The sequence below is a fragment of the Lepisma saccharinum genome, chromosome 25 (genome assembly GCF_977018435.1).
Source record: "Lepisma saccharinum chromosome 25, izLepSacc3.1, whole genome shotgun sequence".
NCBI lineage: Eukaryota > Metazoa > Arthropoda > Insecta > Zygentoma > Lepismatidae > Lepisma > Lepisma saccharinum.
This window is the reverse complement of record NC_139253.1, coordinates 1,113,423-1,141,187: the sequence shown is the minus strand read 5'-3', so window position 1 is coordinate 1,141,187 and position 27,765 is coordinate 1,113,423. Positions and strand designations below refer to the sequence as shown.

The window sequence follows — 27,765 nt, the reverse complement described above, 5'->3', positions numbered from 1 at the left end:
TTCCAATGAATGAGAGATAGCCATTTCACATTTATGGAAGATGTTGTTGCAGTTTGCAATGTGTTTACTGTGTGTGCGGCAGTTCCACATTTCTTAACTTCTTCTCCATGGTCTCTAAATAGTTTCTCTGCTTGTGAATAAATTGATTGAGTTTTTCTGTACTCCCCTTCTCTCTCTCGCCTTTTAGTATCTCAATTAGAACACTGGCTTGTTGATAGCACTGAACAAGATCATAGTCAACCTTTCGAAGTGCCCGACATAATGTTGTACTGTATGAAAACACATACTTTAGAACAAGTAAATATACCACAAACTCCCCAAAGGTTACATAGTGATTGAAGTGAAAAATTCGTTAAGCTATCTCTCTTGTACTGGAAATTTGTAAAGTTTCTTCAGTTGGTGAGTACAATTCCACAAATTGAGCTACTGACTGATACTTTGCTGTCCATTTTATGACCCACTACTTGAGAATATTAGGGTGTTTCATATCCTGGTTTTCTTGCACTGCGTGTTTTAAAAACAAAACTTCTTTGAGAAGTCTCCCGAAAAAAACAACCGATTTAAGTCCCAATGAAGTATCGTATAAATTTAAATAAAATTCACATGAATTTAAAGTGTACGCTGCACAATGCACAAAAATGCTTTTAAATACTTCTATGAAATTATTGATCTCACCACCTAATTCTTTCACTCATTGCAGCAGCATCATTGTATCCTTTACCAAACATTTTTCCTACATCCACACCCACCGCAGAGAGAGAGAGTAATAACTGAAGCTAAATCAGATGCAGCTATATCTTCAATGTGAAAAAAAATCGGGAGATTAAATTTCTCGTACCGATCCAGATACTGCGAAATTATTTATCGACTTTCGGAATTAACAAAAAGTTGGGAAATTTCAAATTGTCAGGAAATTCTACCGCCAAGAATCTTTATTTTTAAACTTAAGCACATTATAAGAATCAGAAACGTATAACGAAATGGTAATATTTGTGCTACAAGTTCAAAAACAACTCCTTCGGGCAGAAATTACATGTAATATTCTAGAATTATCGAAATGTGGAGAATTTTCTGAGCATGTTCCGTCCAGAGAATTTTTCGAAATTATCGAAAAGTCGCAGGCATTTCCCATCCAGAGTGTCTGGAATTAATTTCGTTCCCGCCCGTATTCCGTCCTGCACGCCTCTAATTTAGAAGAATAAATATGTGTGAAGAAATTTTTGTTAACAATAGGGGACAAAACAAGTAACCCGGATAAATTTACTGATCCAATAGGAGGGAGGTTGAACCCGTTGAACCCCCCCTCTTAAATATGCCCATCTAGATAATACAAAAAAAAAGTGGCACGTTATTCGCTTTTGAGATATATATGTATTTGAAAATACCGTTTTTCGTAAATATACTATTTTTATTTTTTAGAAATTAATGATTTTTTCTAGAAACCAGTACAGATTTGAACATTGTAACTTTAATTTTTAATGTGAGAAATTCACGTCTCTACTCAACGTAGTACTTGAACGTCAACGAATTGATTCACAATAGATAGCTTAAGAAGGCAAGCTTCCATTACTATTCATGTATCAAACCATGAATAGAAAAGTCAGCCAAGGGATTTTTAATATTTAATTACAGCGTATAATACATAGTTTTCGCAATTCTTATATTTTTTGTTCGTTAAGAGGCGTTGTTTATGTCTACGTCACGCTCTTGCTTTGACTATATTTATGTGGGAATGCGAATGTTATACAACTGTTGAACCAATGCAATTATTATAGTTTTATGTTGTGTTTAGATATGAAGTCGTAACGAACTGTTGCTCGTTGGGATCTTACCAGAATCCTAACCATTATGCTTGGGTGATGTAGCTCGCTTAATCATTCATCCTCACTGGTGAGCACTCGCCCTTTGGCAGATAACTCGATGGTAATAGGCGAGAGGTTACTTTCACACTTGAAATGGCACAACACTAAGAATTTGGGTTTATGTCTTCCAGTTCAGATCAACATGGTTAGAGAGAAGGATATTACCTGTCTATTCTTTGCTGAAGAAATCCTCGGAGAAGACTCCTAGAAATGCTCTATCCTGACTCGCTCAAGCTCCCCGATCTTTCTCCTTCCTCGTACCAAATGCAAAAGACCCCAAGTCGCCCGTTACACTCTAACTTATTCTTTCTTCCACCACCTGGTTATTGCTCTCCGATACCCGTTGATCAGCAACTTCCTTTCAATCAACCAGGAAGATAGATGTAATACTGACTTAGCATTCTTTGAATGCTTCAGAGAGTAACGGCCGACGAAGGAGGTTATTGCTTTTGGCTTGCTACTTTTCTCTAATCAGGGGAACCTGTTACGATACCTCCCTCGGGAAAAAATTTCCCAAATTGAAATTTATATTTGAAATAACCATGTTGATTTAAACTTAGAAGTTGGAGTTTTTTTTTTATTAAAACTTAGAGAAGGAAATAAAACACAAATACAATAAACCATATTTTCCCTGCCAAAAACCCAAAAATTAACGAAATTAAAATTGCATGATTATATCAAGTGCAGATGCTGCAACAGGCCATAAGTAATGTGATAAGTCTTAACTGTTTATGTACTTGGCCGTAAAAACAAGGTAAGCAAAACAAACACACGTGTTTTTCGAAGAGATAAAAAAAAATGTTTTGGTAAGCGTAAGCAATGTTGTCTGCGCGTAAGCAGTCTGTCGGTGACATAATCACTGAAGGGCGGAGCCCAACATCTATGTTGTAATGACCGCCGTGGCTATCACTTGATACACAAAGGTGGACATAATTCGAGGGCGTTGCTAGGTACACAAAGATGGCCACTAGTCACATGACTGTCTCCAAGAATTTCTATGTCGCGTGTGTTTCGGGATGGCGCGCCGAAGGCAAGCGGCCTGTTTACACAATTACGTGTTGTGAAGAACTGTATTTCATAACATTGAAACAATGTGACGAGTGCAATCTGCACTGGAGCTCACACAGTAGTTTTATAAAACACACGTGTTCGCAGAAAGTTTTGTGTCACTATAGTTCGTTGATCACAAGGTTCCTAGGATCGCTGAGACACTAACTGGAAGTACAGAAGTAAGTATGATTTTAATTGTATCCAAAAAACACACACGTACTCTTGTGGATGATACTTCCAGTGAAACACAATCTATGTTAGAAAATTTTGCACACACTGATTTCCGTTGCAACATTTTCTTTCTAGAAGAAAAGGAGAAAACGGTCAATGAGACCGGTGAGCACTTTCGAAATATAAATGTTGTCGTGCTGCACGTTCACTTAAACTGGATCAAATGCACTGTTAATATACATTGTTGAGAAGTGAACAATTCCTGATGTTTTCTCACTTAGTACACTCCTATGCACTAATCGTTGAAGGAAGGTTTCACATACTGGAAAATTACCTTTCAAGACTGTCTTGCATGAAAACGTGTATAATTGGATGTGATTTGTTGACTATATCACATCGATGCACTTCTAGAAGCGTTGGGACATGACCATTTTAGGAGGGGTCATGTATTGAAGTTCTGGAACAATGAGTATGAAGTTTGTGGAACAGATTAGTTTCCTCTTCTGTGGCTTTTGAATTACTTATCGACATAGGCGTGTAAATATATAATGCATTTACACGTAAGATAATCTGAGACGTGTAAAGTGCACTGTTTGATGGCGTAATGTGACCTTAATTGGGACAGGTCAACGCACTTTCTGGAACACACTCTTCTGCTTTCTTCTTTCTTCTTATTCTTCTTTTCTTCTTATTCTTCTTTTCTTCCTATACTGGAACAGTGATTGGGGAAGGGGACTGTAAAACTTAATCCGTTGTGGGGATTTTCTTCGTGTGGAGAATTGTGGAGAATTTTGTTGCTGGAACTTGGTAACTCCGGCGATTTTCGTCGTGAACAAAAGGGAAGGAATTGCGGGAATCTTCCGTTGATGAAGTTGGGGAATGCGAACTGGAGTTGAAATGCTTGCTCACATGGCTGTTGCATACAATTTTCCTGGGGAGATAACCATCGGGATGCGTGCGGATTCGGGTTCGAATCCCGTTCTCCTCGCTGGTGATGGGCCAAACTGCTGCATGTCGATTCCCAAGATGCTGGGAAAATCCTTCTCCTGTTGAGAACTTTTGACCGGGGTAATGAATAGACAGATTTAGGTAAAGGATAAAATATAATTTCGTAGACGGGAAATGAGGAAAGGGATGTTGATCTAGACTTATTAACACAAATAACAAACTTCCAATGCTGTGCCATACCTTGTGTGAACATTTATAAATTACTATGAAAATGCAAATTAAAAAAGAACTAATAAGTATTAGAATAATAAAATATATGGGTAAGCTTATAATAAATCAGTTCTGTCACATTTATGTGAGAATTCATAAAGAAACCAATGAAATATTTGTTAAATTTATCGAAACTATTACTTCTCTTTTCCCTTGTTGTATGAGAAATGTCTTGTTGTTAATAGAAAAATGAGTATACCTTAAAAGTGAATATATTTAGTGACCTGCCTAAAGGTGCTAATTTGTGATCTTTAAAACATCGTAACAATTAGTCACGGTGCCTATTCGTGACGGTTCACTGCTGGTCCAAATACGTATCGATTACCCCGTATGCATGAAGTGATGCTGTTGTGTCCTGAATTTGACTTGATTGCTTATTTTAAAACCTTGAAATTTCTGCCACACCGAAAATTATTAAAATTGTAGAGCATTTAGATGAAAAATTATTTTGATTGTTATTAAAGTGCTCGCCCATGGACATAAAAGATATAAACTGACCATACTTTTACTTGAAAATATCTTTAAAGGAAAGGGGGTTGCCGACTCTGCGTGCCCCTTAAAAAAAATAGTCTCGCGTGATTTGTCAATTAATGTTAATTAATTATAATCAACATTGTCACAAAATAATTACTGAAATTGCTGTAGATTGTGATTGAATCGTTCTAAAACTCCTAGTTATTATTGATTTCTAATAGCATTAAATTTATCTAAAACTCGTTCAAGTTATGAAAATAACAGAAATAACCCTGGTGTTATATATATAGATGCAGTGATTCTAATAGTGTTGCCGTTTATAAACATTCTTTCGTGCATGTATTAATGCTATCTTTGCGTGGACTCAAGATCTTGTCATAAAGACAGTTCTCGGAATTTAAACATTACAATTGGCAACACTTTTAAAATCTGGCACCACCGTGCAACATAGAGAATTTGCTGAATTGTGTTTTCGTCCCGTGTCTTGCTGTTGAGGAAATACATGTCTCCCGAGACTGAAGTTATCCCCTTGTCGGTACGTACTCCGATGCGCGGGAAAAGCTGATATAGCAAATTCCGGGTCCCGCCGCTTCGACATGAAGATACATAATTCTGCCTTTTGGTCAGTCCGGGCGGAAGGTTGTCGAGGAGAAAAAAAAATCTCGCGGGAAGGCAAGGGGGGAGAGAGGCAAAGGGGGAAATTCGCTTCGTCGCCGCCGTGCTGAGGTTTGATAGTCGGTTGCAGATTGCTGCTTTCGGCTACGCACGCAGAAATTTTAAACCTGTTTATGCTCAATGCCTGTCTTTTAAATTGTAACGTTTTAAACTTTTGGTTCGGGCGACGTTGCGTGTCTCGAGGCGAGTGATAAGGCTTCAACCCGGAGCCACTGTTTTTTAAGAATTACCAGGCAGGCAGTCTATGTATCACAAAGATGTTTTTTAAAACGGGAGATTTTCTTTCAGTCTGAGAGGTCGTCATAAGTGTCGTGATTGATGAAACTAATTTTTATTGCTACTGAGGAAGGATTATTATTACTATTCTCTCTGTTACAAGGATTACTTGGAATTTCATCGTGTGAAACGGGTGATTTCTGGCTTGGGATAGGTACTTGGACACTTGCTATCTTGCTTGCATGGGTGGAAGGGATGGGAAATGAAGTGGTTTGCGTGTATTGTACACAGGTATTGGGGTTGGATTCCCTTACTAAAACTTCTTCGTTGCACTGTACAAGGGGTGACAAACTGGGTTGGCTACTATTTTCGCATGTGAATTGATCTGAATTTGCTCTAATAATCGCCGTTATTTCCGGCGAGTTTTCTTTTTGTCCTGACTGTACAAAAGAAGGGGGAGGGGGTACATTGACATAAAGATGAGCTGAATGTTCCAGAGATGTATCTACATTGTCGTACAAATGTTCTACTAAAGGAAAGTCATTATTGAGGTTGGTTAAATATAGGTCTTCGTTACTTTCTTTCTTTGTTAAAACAGGTCTGGTGCTTTTGCACTGAAAATAGCATGTTATCATAAGTAAAATAAGGCAAAAGATGAAAACGGCTAAAAGTAATCCCGTCAAGATATTATGGGGATATTTAAAAGATTCTTTTAACAATTCTAGGAAGGATAAGGCTTTAACATCTAAGAGAAAACAATTTATGATTAATAAAAATCCTAAAATTTGCATTGTTACTTGGTAACTGAGCTGTTTCCCTATTAATTAAATGTTACTACTACTGTATCCTTGCTTTGTACTTAAACTTTACAGTTTGCTGTTTACGAGGAATTGGTACGGGTTTATGGGGAGGTGAAAAGCTTATTTGAGCTCGCCCATCTGAAAAGTAAAAGAAAAATTGTTCTATAATTATGCGATGATTACTAATGTCACAAAAAATGGAGAATGTGTTCTCTCTTATATCTTTTTACATATGCTTAGCATACTATGTTGGTTGTAAAAATTATAACTAAAACCAATGGTGGTTTAAACTTCATCATTTTGCCAATAGCAAAATGTTAACTTTTCGATTTTTGGATCGTCATCCAAAATTGAAAATTCGTGTTATGTACGCCTGCGATTATTGTCGCTTCTTTCTCGTATTCTTGTTTTCCATGGAAAATACATTATAAATACCTTGGCGCTTCTTCTTTCCTCTTTTCCTGTAAACTAGAGATTTTGTGACATAATCTTATGCTGGTATTTTTGTACCGCTGGGATAGTATTTTATCGCATTTTAAGTAATTTGATTACTTTTTAATAATTTAAAGCCGTACAAAAGACAATATTTTAAACACTTTTGATGTTATAATTTGAGACCTGTTGTTCGAACATTATACTTCTTATCTTAATGACCTGCTTCTTCCTGTATAGTCTCTTCTTCCTCTTCTTCCTCAACGTTCTCGTTCTCTTCGCCTGATCCGTCCGGGGGATAATACTTCTTGAGGCGTTGAACCGCTATAGAGTCAATAATGGTTTTGCCACGTTTATTTTCAAACTGGATCCTGTATGTATTGGGATTTTCCTGTTCAAGAATCGTTCCTGGTCCCTTGTAAAGTCCACTGAAACACTTAGCGGTTCCGATTCTTTGGTTGGCATCGTATATCAACACCTTGTCTCCTGGAGCGAAATTGATATTTTTTCTTTTCCTGTCATAGTATTTTTTAAGATTCTGGTGTCTCTTCTGTAGATTTTCGGCTGCTGCTGTTCTGGCTTTTTCCAGTACTCGAAATCGAACTTCGTTTGCTACGTTCTGGCATGGGCTGTTGTTGTGTAAAGCCTGTTCCCATGGTAATCTTGATTCAAAGCCGTGCAACAAATAAAATGGAGAAAAACGCAAGTTCTGATTTTTCGTGACGTTATAGCTGTATACACTTGGTTGTAAGTAGTCCGACCAATTCGTGTGATTTGAGCTAACATAGTGCTTCATCATACTTTGTAGAGCGCCATTATTTACCTCCTGTAGGCCCAGTAAATTATGCTGTGCAACAGGGGCAAATTTGACCTTTATACCCAATTTGTCGTTTAATTCCTGGAATAATTTTGAGGTGAAACCGGATCCTCTGTCCGTATATACCTCACTTACGGTACCATAGCGTAGTATTATTTCGTCGTATAAAAATCCTGCTGCTGTACTAGCTGATGTATCGGCTACGGCCTTCGCTATCATGTATCGGGTGCCAAAATCCGTGGCGGCGATAATATAACGGTGGCGTAATTCTCCCGATGCTGGAAAAGGTCCTGAAAAGTCTAGTGCAATGCGCTGGAATGGCCTTTGTGGCGGAAATGTACACAATTCTCCATATGGCAATCCCGTGATTCGTTTATTTTGCTGACAAGTGATGCATTCTCTTATCTTCTTTTGGATGAATCGCTTCATCTCCGGGAAATACACTCGTCCTAGAGCGGTGCTGTATGTTTTGCTAAAACCTAAGTGTGCTCCTCCAATTGGCGAACTGTGCATGGTTTCGATGATTTGGTCTCGCAATGATTTTGGGATACACAATAGCTTCTTTGTACTGCCACCTAGTCTGTGCTGTCTGTACAATAGTCCGTCTTCCAATAAATGAAGATAGGCTTGTCTTTGAACTGAGAGGGGGGGTTCGTTCTCCACGTCCCCATTCTCCTGGTCTTCCAAAACTCTGATTATTGGGCCGAAGAAGGAGTCCTCGCGCTGGTGTTTGGCCACATCTACAGTGTCGTCCCAAAGTAGTAGGGTCCTGGGTTCGGGCGGTTGTTCTTCGGTGTCGTTTTCCTCAAGCTTGGTTCCACATTCCCTGCTTAATGGGTCCGCTATGTTCTGCGTTGTCTTCACATGGATAGGAGTAAATGAAAATTCTTCCAATAAAATATTCCACCTAACTAATTTCGAACTGAGATTTGTAGTTGATTTAATGTATGTTATAGCTTGGTTGTCCGTGTGAAGTTCGAAATGGGATCCTATTAAGAAGAAACGAAAGGATTTGAAAGCGTATAAAATCGCTGTCAATTCTTGTTCGATGACACTTAGTTTTTTCTCACTTTCACTAAGTACTCTGCTACAATAGGAGACTGGCTGGTATTCTCCTTGTGCATTAGGCTGCATGAGCACGCCACTGACCGCATGCGAACTCGCATCCGTAAACACTTTGGTATTCTTATCCGCACTGTATGGAAGTAGGACAGGAGCTGTAATTAATGCTTCTTTTAGTTTTTCAAAAGCTGCTTGTTGTTCCGGGCCCCACGTGAACTTTTTGCCTTTGCCGATCAATTTCTGTAAGGGCATAGCGATGTCTGAATAATGTTTGATGTATTTCCTTACGTATGAACATAGTCCAAGGAACATTCTAGTTTTCTTGGTAGTAGTTGGAGTCCTGTAGTTTTTTATTGATGCAATTATCTTATCTGAAATACGATACCCATGGCGTCCCACATGATGGCCAAGCGCTATTACCTCGCTGTAGGCAAAACTACACTTCTCGTAATTTAACTTTAAACCTGCCTTCTGTAAGCAAATGAACATTTGTTCTAAAGTCGTCAACATTTCTTCAAACGTGCTAGAAAATGTAAATAAGTCATCTACATAAAAAGCGAAGTTACTTGTATCCAATCCGGAGCACGCTAGCTGTACACAGCGTGTCATGGCCGCTGCTGACGTAACGTGACCCATGGGACAAAAGTTCATGACAAATTGACCTTTGGATGGTATAGTGAAAGCGGTATACTGCTTGGAATCGTCCGATAATGGTATCTGAAAGTAGCCCGATTTTAAATCTGCCGTACAGTAATACCGTTTGCCACCCATATTGTGAAGAATTTCGGAAATATTCGGTAACGCTATGGCATCGAACACAGACCTTGCATTAAGAGCCCTAAGGTCCTGCACCATTCTATATTTACCGTTCTTCTTTTTGACAAGTATGATGGGAGAGTTGAAAGGTGACGTAGCCGGACTTATTACTCCATTTTCCAAAAGAGTGTCTATTTGTTCATTTATTTCTGAACGCAAGTGTACTGGAATTGGGTATGCTGGAACATGAAATTCACAATCGTCTTTAAGTCTTATTTTATGGGTGTAATTTGTGGCCCGTCCGATGTCCTGATCTGACCACGCAAAAACATTTATGTACTTTTCTAATAATTTTAAAAGTTTCTGCTTCTGATGAGGCTCCAGTGTTGGATTTATATCCAGTTTACTTATGTCTGGCATTGTACTGGGTTCGGTTCCTGATTCTCTAACCACATTAACCTGAGCACTTTCATGTTTTCTTTCCTCACTTGAATTGGGGCTTTCCCAATTTTCAGCTGTACCAATGCGTGCCCCTTTTCTGATTATGACATTATAATTATTAGGATTCGTGATCCAAATTAAAGGTGATTCTGTATTTATGACAGCTCTGGGCACTAATAACCCTGTTTTTGCCTGTAATTGCAAATCTGGTTCTAGGAAGCTTAATTTCTTGTCATTTGAATTTACAAGTTCTACTGGTACACACAAGTGAGTCCTGGGTTTGAGTCTAATTTTCTTAAAAGCGATATATTCCGGCACTAGAGCAGTACTCATCAGATTCGCAACTTTTACAGACACATCGAAGATTTTCTTGTGTTCAGTTTTAATCTGGTTTCGTGGAGGCGTTCCAAATCGCCGTAAGGTGAGCCGATTTTCATTAAAATCTAATGTTGCCTTTTGGCCCCTTAAAAAATCATTGCCCAGTATGGTCCCGTGTTCAAAATTTGGAACAACGCGAAAAGCATGTTTAAAATTGTGACCGTTTATAGAAAATGTTATGATAACAATTTCTTTTATGGCAAGATGATGATTTGACACCCCTCTTATGGCTGTGGAAATTTTGAAATGTTTTGCCTCTGGAGGTATACCCTTATCACTACACACACTGATTTCCGATCCACTGTCCACAAGAAATCTTCGATTCTGTCCACTTACACATGCATTTATGTAAATTAAGTCTTGTTGGGGAAAAGTAGAGACCGTTATTTGTTTACTACTGGCCACTACGCATTCGTCTCTGTAATGCGTAGTTACGATTGGTTTAAATTGTCCCTATTTTGCAAGCACGTATCTTCTGTGTGATTTGGATAATCACACACCCTGCAGCACTGCATTTCACGCCGCTCGCTCTGCTCTCCTCCGCCTCGCGACGAGGAAGATGAAAATCCGCGCGAATTTTGTCCGCGCCAACGCCCCTGAGTGCGTTGGTTGTGATATCTGTCACGATTTTCATAGTTCGGCCTGTAATTTCTTGATCGTCTGTAGTTATTTGTTCTTCTGTAATTACCCCTGTATGCCCCCCGGTCATAGTTGTTTCTTTGAAATTCACCTCTATTTTGATTATGGCGTTCTGAATCAGTGCTCGTTTGCTTTTCCTGTTTTTCAATAACTTCATTTAATTTCAAGGTAAGGCTAGCTAATTGTGCTTCTAGTCCGGTTTCTTGAACCTGGACTCCTGGGTTCGATGTTTTTATTTGTGATGTTTTTAACTGCTCGACCTCATCTTGCAAGGACTTGACTTTTGCATTCAAATCGAGATTAGCCTGTGCATATGCTGAGTCGCGACTTCCAGCACTCATGCCTTGAAAGTTGAGATACTGCTGAGACATGCATGTTCCGCCGGAAGGAAAAAATAAACTCTCCTTCTGAGCTTCGCATGCAATTTCTTGCAGTTTGCGTTGCCTCATTAAGTACTGAGCTTTTTCGAACGCTTTTAAATCTGTGAGCAATTCGGGCACTGATCCATAACCCTTATTGTATGTTTCCCTTATGTAATCAGGTAATAAACCCTGACTTATGTGTTTTATTTGCTTATGCATTGGCATATTAGGATCTAGTTTTACAAGTAATAGTTGTTTGTCTCTAACGTAATTGGAAACTGGCTCGTTCTCACGATGCAATCTGTATCTAATTTGCTCCTCTAATTGGAGCTTGTCTAACGACCCCGTGAACTCTTCGCGAAGTTTTGTCTTTACAATGTCATACGTCCTATTTTGATTCTCCTGTATTTGAGACCAAACTTCATACCATCTTAAAGCTGGTCCCCCCAACAAAGCTGGTAGCATCTCTAATTTCTTTGAATTGTCCCAGCCACTTAAAATGGCTAGGCTCTCAAATTTGTCCAAAAATTTAGAAACATCTTCCCCTGCTACACCCTGAAATTGCATACTTTCTAGCATCATGGGGTGAACAAAGTGTGAAAGAGCCATGTTCCTAATTGGGTTTGGGGATAAATTACGATCTAAACTTCCTGTCTCAGGGCTAATTCCGGGAGACGCAATTGGGGTTGAGTTATCTTTGTTCTTATGAAATTGCTGTTCTAAAAGCTTGGTGCGTTGCCTGGTATTTATTGGGCTGCGTTTACTTATTGGCGTGGAGCTTGCGCTAGGACCGGTTTGATCTAAATTAAAATTTACTGTTCTTTCGGCCAATCTAATTATTTCGTTAAGAGTTTCATTCAGTTCATCCTCTGAGCTAGAACTCGACATTTATCATAGTAAGAATAATTTTCCCTGACCTTTAGCATAAAAAAAAACGCGTGTCGCCTTATGAATTCTCTATTTTAAATGTGTACGTAAACAGTTAATGATTTTAACATTTTCTTCATGAGTTGCATCCTTTCTTATCCTGATTAAGGGTAACTAAATTTTGAAAAAATTCTATGGGTGAAATCCTGGTACTAGATTCTTAATTTTCATTTATTTCAGATTGAAATGAATGAAAATTCCAGCACCTCCATCCACGTAACGAAATGTAACGTAAAAATGTAAATATTATAAACCAGGCCATCAAACATTTTTATCCACTGTTCCAATGAATGAGAGATAGCCATTTCACATTTATGGAAGATGTTGTTGCAGTTTGCAATGTGTTTACTGTGTGTGCGGCAGTTCCACATTTCTTAACTTCTTCTCCATGGTCTCTAAATAGTTTCTCTGCTTGTGAATAAATTGATTGAGTTTTTCTGTACTCCCCTTCTCTCTCTCGCCTTTTAGTATCTCAATTAGAACACTGGCTTGTTGATAGCACTGAACAAGATCATAGTCAACCTTTCGAAGTGCCCGACATAATGTTGTACTGTATGAAAACACATACTTTAGAACAAGTAAATATACCACAAACTCCCCAAAGGTTACATAGTGATTGAAGTGAAAAATTCGTTAAGCTATCTCTCTTGTACTGGAAATTTGTAAAGTTTCTTCAGTTGGTGAGTACAATTCCACAAATTGAGCTACTGACTGATACTTTGCTGTCCATTTTATGACCCACTACTTGAGAATATTAGGGTGTTTCATATCCTGGTTTTCTTGCACTGCGTGTTTTAAAAACAAAACTTCTTTGAGAAGTCTCCCGAAAAAAACAACCGATTTAAGTCCCAATGAAGTATCGTATAAATTTAAATAAAATTCACATGAATTTAAAGTGTACGCTGCACAATGCACAAAAATGCTTTTAAATACTTCTATGAAATTATTGATCTCACCACCTAATTCTTTCACTCATTGCAGCAGCATCATTGTATCCTTTACCAAACATTTTTCCTACATCCACACCCACCGCAGAGAGAGAGAGTAATAACTGAAGCTAAATCAGATGCAGCTATATCTTCAATGTGAAAAAAAATCGGGAGATTAAATTTCTCGTACCGATCCAGATACTGCGAAATTATTTATCGACTTTCGGAATTAACAAAAAGTTGGGAAATTTCAAATTGTCAGGAAATTCTACCGCCAAGAATCTTTATTTTTAAACTTAAGCACATTATAAGAATCAGAAACGTATAACGAAATGGTAATATTTGTGCTACAAGTTCAAAAACAACTCCTTCGGGCAGAAATTACATGTAATATTCTAGAATTATCGAAATGTGGAGAATTTTCTGAGCATGTTCCGTCCAGAGAATTTTTCGAAATTATCGAAAAGTCGCAGGCATTTCCCATCCAGAGTGTCTGGAATTAATTTCGTTCCCGCCCGTATTCCGTCCTGCACGCCTCTAATTTAGAAGAATAAATATGTGTGAAGAAATTTTTGTTAACAATAGGGGACAAAACAAGTAACCCGGATAAATTTACTGATCCAATAGGAGGGAGGTTGAACCCGTTGAACCCCCCCTCTTAAATATGCCCATCTAGATAATACAAAAAAAAAGTGGCACGTTATTCGCTTTTGAGATATATATGTATTTGAAAATACCGTTTTTCGTAAATATACTATTTTTATTTTTTAGAAATTAATGATTTTTTCTAGAAACCAGTACAGATTTGAACATTGTAACTTTAATTTTTAATGTGAGAAATTCACGTCTCTACTCAACGTAGTACTTGAACGTCAACGAATTGATTCACAATAGATAGCTTAAGAAGGCAAGCTTCCATTACTATTCATGTATCAAACCATGAATAGAAAAGTCAGCCAAGGGATTTTTAATATTTAATTACAGCGTATAATACATAGTTTTCGCAATTCTTATATTTTTTGTTCGTTAAGAGGCGTTGTTTATGTCTACGTCACGCTCTTGCTTTGACTATATTTATGTGGGAATGCGAATGTTATACAACTGTTGAACCAATGCAATTATTATAGTTTTATGTTGTGTTTAGATATGAAGTAATAAAGGGATAACTTCGTTACAATATCGAGATTGAATCTCTTACTACCACAGCTGCTCAGCGCTTCACCGCTTGTCTTGTTTGTTGAAAGTCTACACACACATGAGCAACAATGGCAATGGCAAGCAGTAGGCGCCTTCTCATTCTCTTCTATCACCTTTGCCTTAGTGGCTGGAAATATGGGCCTTGAGCGAGGTATTATACATATTGAAATGCTTATTCTGATTTCGTAAGTAGTCCGTTATAGTCGTGAATTATTTGGAGGAACGATATGCTCATGTTTTGTTGAGAACAACTCATTATAACTGTTCCGAAATGTTAAGTATCAAATATTAATAACAGATTGATCGATGCTACTGAAATAATCATCCTCAGGGTGAGCAAAGGGGATTGCTGTACAACATTCAACCTGATTGTCATGAGTTGTAAACAAAAGAGTACCGATCGGAGGGGCTAATCGAATGCACACTGCACGTAGAGTATAGCAGGGTAAGATTGCGCACTTAGTTTTTTATTCCAAATATCAAAGCTACCAAAGAAGTCAGAGTCTTCAAATTTATACACAACGAGCCTCAAACGTTGTTCTTGCTAGGCTTCAGATTCAAATTTTCAAATTCAAATTCAAATTCTTTATTTGCGTGGGCGAGGTTCAGCCTCAGGCTGTTCTGCCACCTTACCCATGTCATGGAGTACATTTAAATTTACATTTTTTATATGTGCTTACAGTATTAACTATTGATTGATTCAATTTATTAATTGATTTGTTGTTTTTTAAGTCCACTTTATGCACAGTAAGGCTAATCTGGACTGGACGTACAGTTAAAGTGGGATCCGAACCACTATGTGCCTCCACCAACCCGGGACCCCTTGATTACAAGGCGACGACGCCACCACTGCGCCATCGGGGAGGCCAGTATTAACTATTAATACAGTACAAAACAAAATGTACGATTTAGCTACAAAATTCTGCTTTTGATCAAATAATTATAATAAATGTTACATGAATAAAATGACCGTGCAAATAGCATTTCCAGTTTCAATAATTGTGTAACATGATTTATTAGCACTGATTTTAAGGCCATTTGCATCACACCATGTTGTTATGGTACCCAAATCATTTCTTATGTATTCAGTACTTACGGCAATTTCTGTTGGATGGATAGATGGATTGATGGGTGTAATCAGCATAGGAATGTGCGTTACAGTATTTGACAACTGCCGGTAGGTCTGCAATATAAAACGTATACAATAGGGGACCTAGTATAGATCCTTGTGGCACATCAGTATTAGATAATAAAGTAGGAGACAGTTTTACAAAATTGTGAAAACGTACTTTGTAATGCCCTTGACATTACATTATGATTGTTTGTTATTTAAATGAAATATTGATGATGTCATAGACAACTAGTGTCAGATGGACAGATATACATACTAACCTTGATGTGCCAACCTGGCAACATGTAAAAAGCTAGAGATTTATCAACAAGCTAAGAAATACGGAAGCAACATGGGAAATAGTGGAAAACGATATCGTGAATAATTGTAATATGTGGTTTAAGTTTATTTGTTTACCATTACCACGCCTTGAAACTGCTAGAGTCTTTTGTCAACGACATGAGGAGCGAAGGGATAATCCCTGGATAGACTCAAAGGTACGTAACAACTTTTACCCCACACCGGTGGGGTAAAAGTTCGCATGATGGAAGGAATTTAAAAAGATTGTTCGACTGCAAAATCGGTTTAAATTTTATTGAAATTATTTTTAATAGTAACAATTTTAAATTAAGTAGAAATGTGATGAAATATTACATTCCTAAAAGGCGAACTGTTTATATTTCAGATGCTTGGCCTCTTTTTCTGTGAAATCTTCCTTTTTGGGAACGGGATGATTTCGGCAGAGAAGAATTATTTTGGTTCTACTAGTTGATGAACCAAATCAGAATCTTAAAACTTTTGCACAGATATTTGTTCGAACTTTTACCCTACAACTTCGATTTCTCAGTACCAGCAGGTGCCTTCATTTATGGAACACAATTTGAAACATCCAATACACTTTGATAACAAACACAATGTGCCTTACTCAATACATGTTGTCAATGATTTACTGTAGTTCATTTCTTGTTATTATTGATTGACTTTGTGTTTTAAGTCCACTTTATGCACAGTAGTTTAAGGCTAATCGGGACTGGACCTACAGCTTTAAGTGGGATCAGAACGACTATGTGTATCCACCGGGTATCGAACCAGAGACCCCTTGCTTACAATGGGACGACGCTACCACTGCACCATCGGAGAGGCTCTATTTCTTGTTATGAACTTTTACTCTCTGCGCACTCTTACCCCACTCCACTCCATATAATACTACACGACGATTTCTATCAATTCTAGCTACATTGACAAGAGACGCTAACAAAACACTTAAATATCAGTGTAATAAATTTTAGCTTTAATAGGCGAACTATAAGGTAATCATCACTTTAGGGCGCTTGATGGGACAATAAAATTCTTTAAACATGTTTATTGATTTAGTTTATTTTACTTCGCGTTTTGTGCCTCTTGGCTAATTTGCGAAGATGGGGATGAGTGATGAAATGAAATTGATGAATGGACATTCACAAACAACCAAGCCCGAGCGGGATTCGAACCCGGGACCCTTGGCGTCGCAGCGCGATGTGCTAACCACTCGACCATAGGGTACGGCTTTCAACATGTTTAGAATCGTGAACATCTAAAACGATTTTCTGTTCCTCGTAAAGAAACAAATAGACATTTGCCTTAAATTGCTAGGTCTATTTACAACATACGCAGGGTGGAACTTGAAGGGAGACGAAGGGGAAATCCCCCCTCTGGTTTCTGCATCCTCCCTTACAGTAACAATTGGTTACGAAATTGGGGAGGGGGAGGACAGTTTATTTTCTCTTGGTAGACAAGGCTTAACATAAGAGGCCATAGTGCGGGGAGAAAAGTGGTGGAGCAACTGCCACCCGGCCTCCCCTAATCGCCGCCACCGCTCCCTTACGTTGCTAATTTTTGACACTTGGAGGGGACTATATGCATAATTTACAAAATAACTACCTCTACGATTGAATAGTTATTGAGTATTTATCTAGTGTGCAGGAATTTACAAAATAAATTGTAATATAATCAATACGCATCTTACATTTGTACTAAGTTTGGGAGTGAAATTTTGGTTAGCCAGGGAACAACTGTCTCAGACGCTTAAGCGGCCAGTGACAAATACATTTCCGCCACTTCTAATTGAATTTAACTACCGCAGAAGTTGTATTGTCTTGTACAGGGTAAAGATATTCCCACATTTAAATTCACTGTAACGTAGTAAAAATATTTCAGTGAAATCAAGTTTGTACTTCACAGCAGTCTTTAAAAGTTTTACCTGGCATTTATCTCGTCCTCATCGCCACACCTCCAACCGGGCACCATTCACGTCGATGCATTCCTGCAATCTCGTCCTGAATCCGAAATGTCAGCGATGACTGCCGATATCTTTGCTTTGAAGCAGGGTCGGCATGTTAAAAACAAAAGTGTTTTAAACAACTTGTTTTAAACGTTTAAAACACATGGCTTTGTTTTTTCGCAAATGTTTAAAACGTTTAAAACAAAGTGTTTTAAACAGGTTTTTTCAGTCTTGTTTAAACAAGATTTTAGTACTTGATGTTTGATAGTTTGTGGTTACTTGCGTGTTTTGTAACTTTGCCTTTTCATTCAATCCATGTCATTATGTTTATTGAGCATAGAAATCTGTTCAGTGGCTGAAAATGTACATTGAATTAACACAGAAAGTCAGAAACACACAGGCCTAGTGATGAATACCCGTGGGCCACGATTAAAACACCTGGCTGTTTTTTTAACAAGTGTTTAAAACATATATAAAATTGAATACTAGGTATGTGGATGAAACAGTTTTGTTTCTCACTTAACATACTGCACATAGTTGTTAATGTTAATATTTAGTTGCATTGACGATAAAATAATGTACGAGTATTTTAAAATACAGAGTAGCTACCACGTGGACTGAGTGGGGCCTGGCAAGTGTGGATTAGTTGACACTTCTCGAACAGCCTACAAGCGAGAAAACAACAAAAATACGTATTTTTAAGAAGTTAGTCAAGCGTTACAATAGATTCCTTATTAATCATTATACTGAGAAAATATTGATTGATTTGGTGTTTTAAGTCCACCTTATGCACAGTAAGGCTAATCGGGACTGGACCTACAGTTTAAAGTGGGATCCGAACCACTATGTGCCTCCACCGGGAATCGAACCCGGGACCCCTTACTGAGAAAATATGTCTTCTTGAAATTATGTTTTAAATGTTTTATTTATTTAAAACATGTTTTTTCGGTTGCTGTTTAAAACAGTGTTTAAAACATTAAAAACACGTTTAAAACAAAATAAATTGTTTGTTTTGTTTCTTATATAAAAAACATAAAATCTTGCCAACCCTGCTTTGAAGTCATCCAGATCTCTCGGCTTTTGGTGTACACTTCCGTCTTGACATATCCCCACAGCCAAAATTCACACGGAGGCAAGTCTGGCGACCTTGCAGGCTATGATTTTGGTCATCTGCTGCCAATCCACCTGCCTCCTGATGCGACGCCATCTTGGAATCGCCTGATCGCTCACACTCACGTGATCTTCTCAACGCGCAGCGTTATCAAGCAAAACTTTAAGGACTCCTCTGTACGACAAACTTTATTTCAGTTAAATATCTCTGTTCGTTACAAAGTTGTAGTGAATTTAAATGTGGGAAGGACTTCAGGAAAACCCTGTATGTAACACTGAAACCTTATTCATTTAAACATCGAGCAAAGCAGCCGTTGTTTCCAATTATCATAATTTATTTCAGCAATGAAATGTTACGTCTGTCAGAATAAGAGTTGCCTTGAACAACCACTTCCTCCCACTGAATGCCGACTGATGGATTGGTGGTACACATCCTTCGAGGAATGCTTCAAAGTATGTACAGGACACTTGTATTAGAAGTAATTAACGACATTGATGCAAGAGCAATGTATTCTTAATTATTGAAGATGGTGCATGACTGCATGAACGTGGCCATGTGTATAGTGCAGAAATAATGAGTGAGGTTCAAAGTACAGCAGTCCAACAATGATAAAACTCACCCTATGTCTCTCTTACTAAACAAGTGTTTTTATGCAAGTGTGTTTCCTGACCTATCTCTCTTTCGTCACCTCTCTCTATTGTCTATGAGAAAATAATCAAAGACAGTTTGCGAAAGTTTACATCTTCCCTTATAAATACTGCTCAGCATGGTTTTCTTCCAGGTAGCTCTTGCTTGACCAATCTATCGGTATTACTTTTTCATGCTACTCAGTCTATCTCAAAAAATTCCCAGCCTGACGTTTTATATTTGGACATTTCAAAAGCCTTCGATAAAATTAACCATAATCTCCTTCTTCATAAATTACAATCCAGGTTTCACATCCATGGTAAACTTATATCTTTGCTAAAATACTATCTGCATGCACGAAAGCAGCGTGTTATCCTCTGTGGCTCCTCTTCCAGCTTTCTACCCGTCCTGTCCGGTGTCCCCCAGGGGAGTGTCTTAGGCGCACTTTTGTTCCTTCATTATATGGATGATCTGCCCGACAGACTGTCTTCTCTTCCCACAAATGTACTTCTCTTTGCCGATGACTGTAAACTCTTCAAAGACATTTCATCTGAACGCGATTCACTAATCCTACAACAAGCTCTTACAGAACTACTCTTGTGGTGTCGCCAGTGGAAACTTAAATTGAATCCTTAGAAATGCTCCTGCCTCACCATTTCCTTAAAAAGGAACAAAGTGCTCTCTTTTTATACTCTCGAAAGATACTCTCAAATGAAATCAGTTCCATCAGAAATGTTTCCTCTCAAAAACATCTTGGTGTTATCATCGACGAAAAGCTAAACTTCAATTATCACATTCCATATACTACTAAACGTGCAATGCGTCTCCTTGGTATTCTGAATAGGTTTCCTGAAATCCAAAACCAATCAGCCATTAGCATATTTTTCAAATCCTTTATCTCTCCCATTCTTGAATACTGCTCCCCCATCTGGACTATGGCTTCTAAAACTAATCTTTCCAGGATTGATTCTGTCCTCAGCTTTTTCCTCGCATTTGCTCCCCATAGAATTCCTTCTCTCAGACACCTCCATAAAACAGATATTATGTCTATTTTAAAGATCCAGTCACCACAAACTCGTAAGGAACTAGCAGACATGAATTTTTTGCATAAAATAATTAATGGCAAAAATAAAACCGAATTCCTTGTCAACCAATTTCATCTACGAGTACCCGCACGGCCAACCCGCAACGTAAAGCTCTTTCACCTTCCCGCTACAAGGCTCTCTCTCCTACAGCGGTCTCTTTACTATAGGCTCCCACGCTTATATAATAACCTACCTGTAAATGTTGATATTCTCTTTTCAGAACACAGTTTCCGACAATCACTAAGAATGTACATGTAACAATTTTTTTTGTCTACCATCTTGCATTGTCTTGTTTTGTTGTTATTTTTATTTTTTCTTGTTGCTACAGTTTCAGTACAAAATAGTCTTTCAGTACTGTATCTGAACTTTAAGTAAATAAGTAAATAAGAATTTCATAGATACAATTTAATTGTTACTATTTATTTATTATGAATAATAACGAATTATAGCCAGTAAGATTTTCTATGTTCAATTGTGATGCAAATATTGGCTTGATATACAGAGTGCGGCATTTAACGTTTCTCATTTTCAAAATACCATAACTGATTTATTATAAAAGAAATTACATGAAATGAACAACGTTAGGAACGTTATATTCTTGGATTTACAGTTCAGACCTTATTTTTTTAATATTACGTCATTGAGGCATCTTGTACTGTACACTAGGCATACTCGCTGCAGAATGTCTGAATGTCACGGAGAGAAGTCGATCGGGGAAACCAGTAAAAAGCGTGTTCATCGAAAGACGTGTTGTATGTGATGTGGCTACGTCCTGTTGAAATAGGGCTACCAGATCGCTATAAGGGAAAAGTAGGACACAAAACATTCAAAATAATAACACACATCTCTATAACACGTTAGAAAGTAATTTAAAGTGACACTTTACAGTTTTAAAGTAATGTGATTTCATAATGAAGCCTTAAATGAAAAATTTCTAAACTTGTCTAATACTAAACAATACAGTTCTTACTACATATTTTAACTGGTACTTTTCCGAGGAGGTAATTTCTCTCAGAATTTCAGGTTTAGTCAAATATATTTGAGAAATTGAACAATCAAACTCTTTGAAAATATACTGAAGCAGTAAAAACTTTTTAGACTTTATGAAAAATATTTGATTATGACGTGGAATTAAATGCAAAATAGTCAGCAATTACCGTAACTTGGAATGATTCCAGAAGTTCCATCTGAAGTAGTTTTTAGTTCAATAACTTTGTTCTCTACTCCATACCCCCTGCTTTACAATCAAAATATTGAATGCTCAGGTAGTGAACAGTGACATCATCAGAATGTAGTCCCAAAACTATGTTTATAAATTTATTAGGTTTTTGTTCTAGCAGGACAAACTTTTATTGTCTTTTTGGGCAATGATTGAATCAAAATAAATTTCAGTATTCAGTAAACGGGACATCCCATTTCGCCTTACACAAAAACAATTTCCCACCAGGGAATATTATCGACATGATTATTAATTATTATGAATGTATTATTAACCTAACCTAACCTAACCGCCTGGACAATGGGACCCAAGGTAGGTAACATCACAAGCTCTGCGCTCCTATTATGAATTATCCTTCAAGTCGATAATATTCCCAGGTGGGAAATTTTTTGTGTGTAAGGCGAAACAGAATAAGGCGAAATGGGATGTCCCGTTTCGCCTTAGAAAGTTCGTGTCACATAAATTGAAATTCTATTGGGAGAGGTGAAAACGCAATAAGGCGAAATGGAATAAGGCGAAACGGGAGGACACGAATGTAGTTTATGTCCGGGAATAACCAGAATTCTGGTAACCCTATATTGAAACCACAGGGTCTCCACGTTCTCGTAGTTACAACGTGCCACCTCAGGCAGGAAGAAAGTTGTTAGTATGGTGTAGCATTGGGAGTTGACGGTTACCAAAGCACCATTATCGTCCTCGAAAAAGTAGGGGCAGATAATTCCCTGCACTGCAATGGCACACAAGACTACGACCTTAGGACTGTGTAGTGGCAGCTCGAAGATTTTGCATGGAGTTGAATCAGCCCAATATCGAAAGTTATGCTTAACTGCCGTTAAATTCCGCACCCTCGTACCCTCCCTGATCTCAACAGCCTAACAAATGAGACTCGTAATGATAAAAAAAAATTCCAACACTTAATATTGTCAATTTCATGTAAATTGCTTTGTACATTAATCAGTTACGGTATTTTGAAAATGGGAAACATTAAGCCGCACCCTGTACTTTGATTATAGCAACACTAACAATATTATTTTTACTTTTAGCTATTAGAATTAAGGTTTCATTTTTAAAACACTTACTTTGTTCGCGATATTAATCACTTTTTAAACCTTTTCAAACAATGCAGTGTTACGATCAATTTTGCTATTTGCTAATTTGATTATACAATTAAAGAAAAAGTTTCCTAAATCAATGGAGAGTTTTGGACCCCTTAACCCCCACTTACACAAAGAATATATTATGCTTGTAGTAGGAATTCTTGTAAAGGTAAAGGTTTTTAAAATGAAAGGTTACAATTGTGGCTCCATACAAGCCTTTATCCTTAAAAATATGTTCCTTTCTATATTCTGAATGCATACGAACGACGATATTCCCATAGCCTCAACAACGAAGATATTCAATTCGAAGCATGATTATCGATATGCATTAGTTCCATGTAATTTATTGCTTCTCGTGCATGTTCGTTAATCCAAATTAGTTCCAAACGGATGGTAATTATGTAAGAAGAGCATTGTAAAAGAAGCTGACACAACGATGAAAAATCCTGAAGGTAAATTGACGTTTCTTAAAGCTAATTTCTAGGTCAAGATATAAAGCTCTGCGTTATAAGCAACCTTGTTTTTCAATCCATAAGGGTTGTTGCTATTTTTTGGCAATCTGCGAAAATCAAAGATTCAGTAGAAAAGTATACAGTTCAATGCAGGTTCTATCAACTATTTCTTAATCCTTTCACAATTTTACAGTATCGCTATACATTCCTTTGTATGTCCATTGATTATACCGTTCTACACACGATTTGTTACAGAAATGAAAGTACCCATTCTTTACTAATATGAGGATGCTGAACACGGAAATGACATTAAAAAAGTTCGATTGGCTCTCGTTTTGGCGTAACAAAATGGAAGTGGGGGAGAGGGGCACATTCAAGCGACCCAGCTCAACTCGTGTATATATGGCAAAACTACTGATGGTCTGGCACGTGGCATTCCAGTAGATCACGCAATCCTTTGCTGTTTCAGATCCCCTCAACATTGACTAGTTTGCATTCAGTTGTCCAGTTTTCCCAGAGTATTTATATTTCGTATTATGGTGGCTGTTTGACAACACTGGTGGCTGTTTGGCAACGTAGCATCCCAACAACAGCACTCCATTCCGACATGCCATGTATTCAGGGAAGTATTTCACCACCTTTGGCTGCTAGCGAACCCCACAAGATAATTAACAAACTCGAAGGTATATGGCTGAAGCAACACAAGCCTACCATCTGTCTCTATCCTGGGCAAGATCAATCCTATCTTTTCCATCCATACCGATTTCCATTAGGTCCATCTCAACGTTATCCCTCCATCTTCGTCTTGGCCTTCCTCCTACAGGTCTCTTACCATCAGACAGTGGCGTAGCAACGGGTGGGCGAAGTGGGCGACAGTCCGGGGCCTCGCGCATGGAGGGGCCTTCTGTCCCATGGGGTTGATACGAAAAATGTAATAAATAGAAGTCAGAAAAATAGATGGAAAAGGCTAATTTTTGCGGGTAATGAAATTAAAAACATTCTGTTTTATCTGGCTTCAAATTCTAGTTTAACGTTATAATTTGAATGAATTCGTCAAATCGGAGGTGTAACATACAGGCGGTCGGAGCCCTAAGCCTAAGGGGCCCGAAAAGAAATACAAATTACTGTCGTATTTCTCATGTGAACCATTTACGCGAAAAATTTTATGTGCGTCCTTCGATATTTTCTTCTTATTCCATGGTTTGTGATATTTGTATTCTGCAAATTTCAAAATGAGGAAACAAAGAAAAGCACATTGAAAATAATTAAAGATTCGTAGTTTGCATTTTTTTTAAGTTTAGCATATTTAAGGATAGTTCAGTTATACCTTAGTGCCTGAAGAACAACTTTAAAAACGTACTATTACTACTACTTTACTTAAAAAAAACATTCCATTAATGTTTTACAAGAATATATCTCCGCCAAAATTTCTCTGTGGTATATTATTAAATATCATTTTCGTCAGTAATTTATTATTAATATTAATATTTAAATATGATAATTTGCTGACGTACCCTTGAAGATTTTCTATCGATTCACGTTGAGATTTCAAATTTATAGAACGGAGAGGGGCCTCACATTCCAATTTCGCCCAGGGCCTCGCGTTATGTTGCTACGCCACTCCATCAGGTTTCCCAACAATAATTCTGTAAACCACAAGATAACACAGGCCAAATTGAATGACCTAATCAGGGACGTAGAACTTCCCAAAAAGATAGCCGAATTGTTGGCCTTACGGCTGCAACAATGGAATCACCTGGCAGATGATGTGAACGTACTATTCCCTACAGACAAAGAATTTCTTCCATTTTTTTAAACACTGTGTGGCATGACAAAGGCTTCTTTGCATCGATGAATATATCACATAAGACCGAGGACTGGAGACTTTTTATTGATTCCTCCAAGTTCTCTCTTAACGCAGTTTTGGTGTACAACGGTAATATTCTAACTGTTGTCATTGTATTTGGTATTAAGGAAATTTATGAAAACATGAAATAAATTCTTTGCTGATGGTGAATGAACTGCATGAAATGCATTTCGACAAGTGTGTTATACGAGTAGTTTTCTGTGGAACAGGAAAGCAAAGGACTATGAACATCTCGTGGAGAATCTTCTGACGTCTCATGAGAAGACTGGGTGGGAATTCAACATTCATACATAGTACTACTTAATTACTTTTCTTTTATTAGTGCTTTGCTGTTAGCGGTTTTTACTGTTCAAGGGATCTATTTCAGTAAAGAGGGTACTTTCTCCTACACAACAGAAAAACGTTCCTTGTCGGGGATTCAGTAACCATTTATTTCAAGGCCGCCTCCAGAATTTTGTGTGGGGGGAGGGCGGAAGTTTCAAGTGGGGGAAACATAGAGTTATGCTTTCCCCAGTTAAGAGAATTATCATAAAGCATCACCTGCACTAAGTTAATTTGCATAGACGCTTAATCTGCCTTTCAGGGCACCTCTCATCTATGTTTTCACGCTATAATTTCAAAATTTGAATTGTATTAATTCTTCCCAGATGGCCTCCTTTTGCGGGCGCTCTTAATATATTTGTCAAGTTATGCCCACATTGCTTATGATTAATTGTTATGGAACGTGAATTATGCTTATCTTGGAAATAAGAGCCAATGCATTGCTTAAGGGTAACATTAATTATGCCGTAACTTCAAATTAAGAGCCAATCTTAGAAAATGAAGTGCATATTCGTCTTCAGGAGGTCAATTTTAGTAAGAAACAGTTACTTTCATTTCCGTAACAGAAAAAAGTGAACATTTGTAGAACAGTGGTATTAACATGACATAATATGTTAAAATATTTGCGAATATACTGATTTTTCATTTTAGTGTGACGTCATGTACAGTGTAGTGTGTAATGATTGCACCGATATTATTTTATTGTAATTCTCTTCTCATATTTCAGTTAGGTGGTAGGAGCTAATATGGATGGGGAACATATGAAGAAATAAAAACGCATAAACATGGTAATTTATCCAGAAGTGCTAAGTGATTAGAAACGTACCTTACGTCCAACAAAATTAAAAATGTCCACGATTATATAGTTATCACACGTAAAAAATTACTATCGCAACTATGAGAGCAGAAACGTATATTTTTTTATTAAATACCATTTATAATTTGTATGTCGATAAAAGTATAACCTTTGAAGAATGTACTGCATGTTTTCTAAACATGAACAAAGCATTTCATGATTTATTATTTGGCATTAAGTAATTTTCATCTGACTGTGACAATGTGTGCCGTATAAATTCTTTGTCAGTGTTAATAGTATTCTTACCATGCGCCATCAAGCGTTTTATTTCACGTGCACATAGTGTACCTGATGCACAATAACCATGAAAATATTCCTTAAAATGCAATTATGTTTTCACTGTAATCATGGTAACAGTGTTGTCTATCATCGATATCCTATAAGTATTTATGCACTATTCGTGATGCAAATACAATTTCCTGTCGGAGCTTCAAGAGTTTCTGTAACTTAATTTAACAAAAAAATGTAATGAATATATTTCCTACCTGAGGAAACGTTTTGCTTGTAAATTTGCTCTTTTTTCGTGTGGAAGGGAAACATGTTCAGGGCTCATCACAGTTGAATGACTTCAAGGAATGTTAGCTGCTTAAGCTAAATCCTCTGAAAACGTTTCCCTGGAAACAAAATTGAATTCAAAATCGACGATGTGTTGCTTTGTCACACTATGCCCGAAACCTACACTTCTGGTTACGAACCTCCAAAAATGGGTTTGCCTGAATTACGTTTTATTTAGAGACCAAAATTTTAGTATCCTGAAGAGAAACATTTTGGAAATCAGCTAGATGTAATTACACCTAAAAACGCAGGATGAAAATAAATCATCGCATGAACTAATATAAATAAATTTGAATATTTACTTACCATGAGGTCTGCAACAGTCAGTTGAATTACACGGTCTCTGTACGTCCTTTGAAAACGTCATCATCTGTATCTGCAAAAATATACGAGCATTATATTTAAACTGAAAAAATATTATTTGTTTCTTTAAACAATTATAAAACCAGAGTAAAAGTAATTATGTTGCTTTATGCACAATTATTACTGTGACGAAAATGTAAGAGCTACTGAACTTACTACGGTAATTTATGCATTATATAGTTAATTAAACTGCATTAAGTGGTCGACCTCGTCTAGGCATAGCCTATGTGTTATTTGTGAGTTAATATGCAGTAATTTCATCTAATCAACACTCGTCCTCATCTTTGCAATTATTAGTCAAAGAAAGAATATAAATGCAAATGACTTTAAATATAGCTAACATGTGCAGTATACGTAAAGTCAAAGTGCAGTGAAGAACCACTTATCACGTTGAAGTTGGTCCTACAGCAGATGATGGAATGCCTCTGCCAGGCA

General features: G+C 37.4%; 1 long non-coding RNA gene across 1 annotated transcript; it reads left to right on the top strand.

Moving 5' to 3' along the window:
• Window positions 1-14,406: 14,406 nt before the first annotated feature.
• Window positions 14,407-26,667, top strand: LOC145978684 (uncharacterized). Its single transcript, XR_014440736.1, has 3 exons — window positions 14,407-14,557; window positions 19,231-19,340; window positions 26,284-26,667. It is a non-coding gene; the product is annotated as an uncharacterized LOC145978684 (long non-coding RNA).
• The last annotated feature ends 1,098 nt before the right edge of the window (window positions 26,668-27,765 follow it).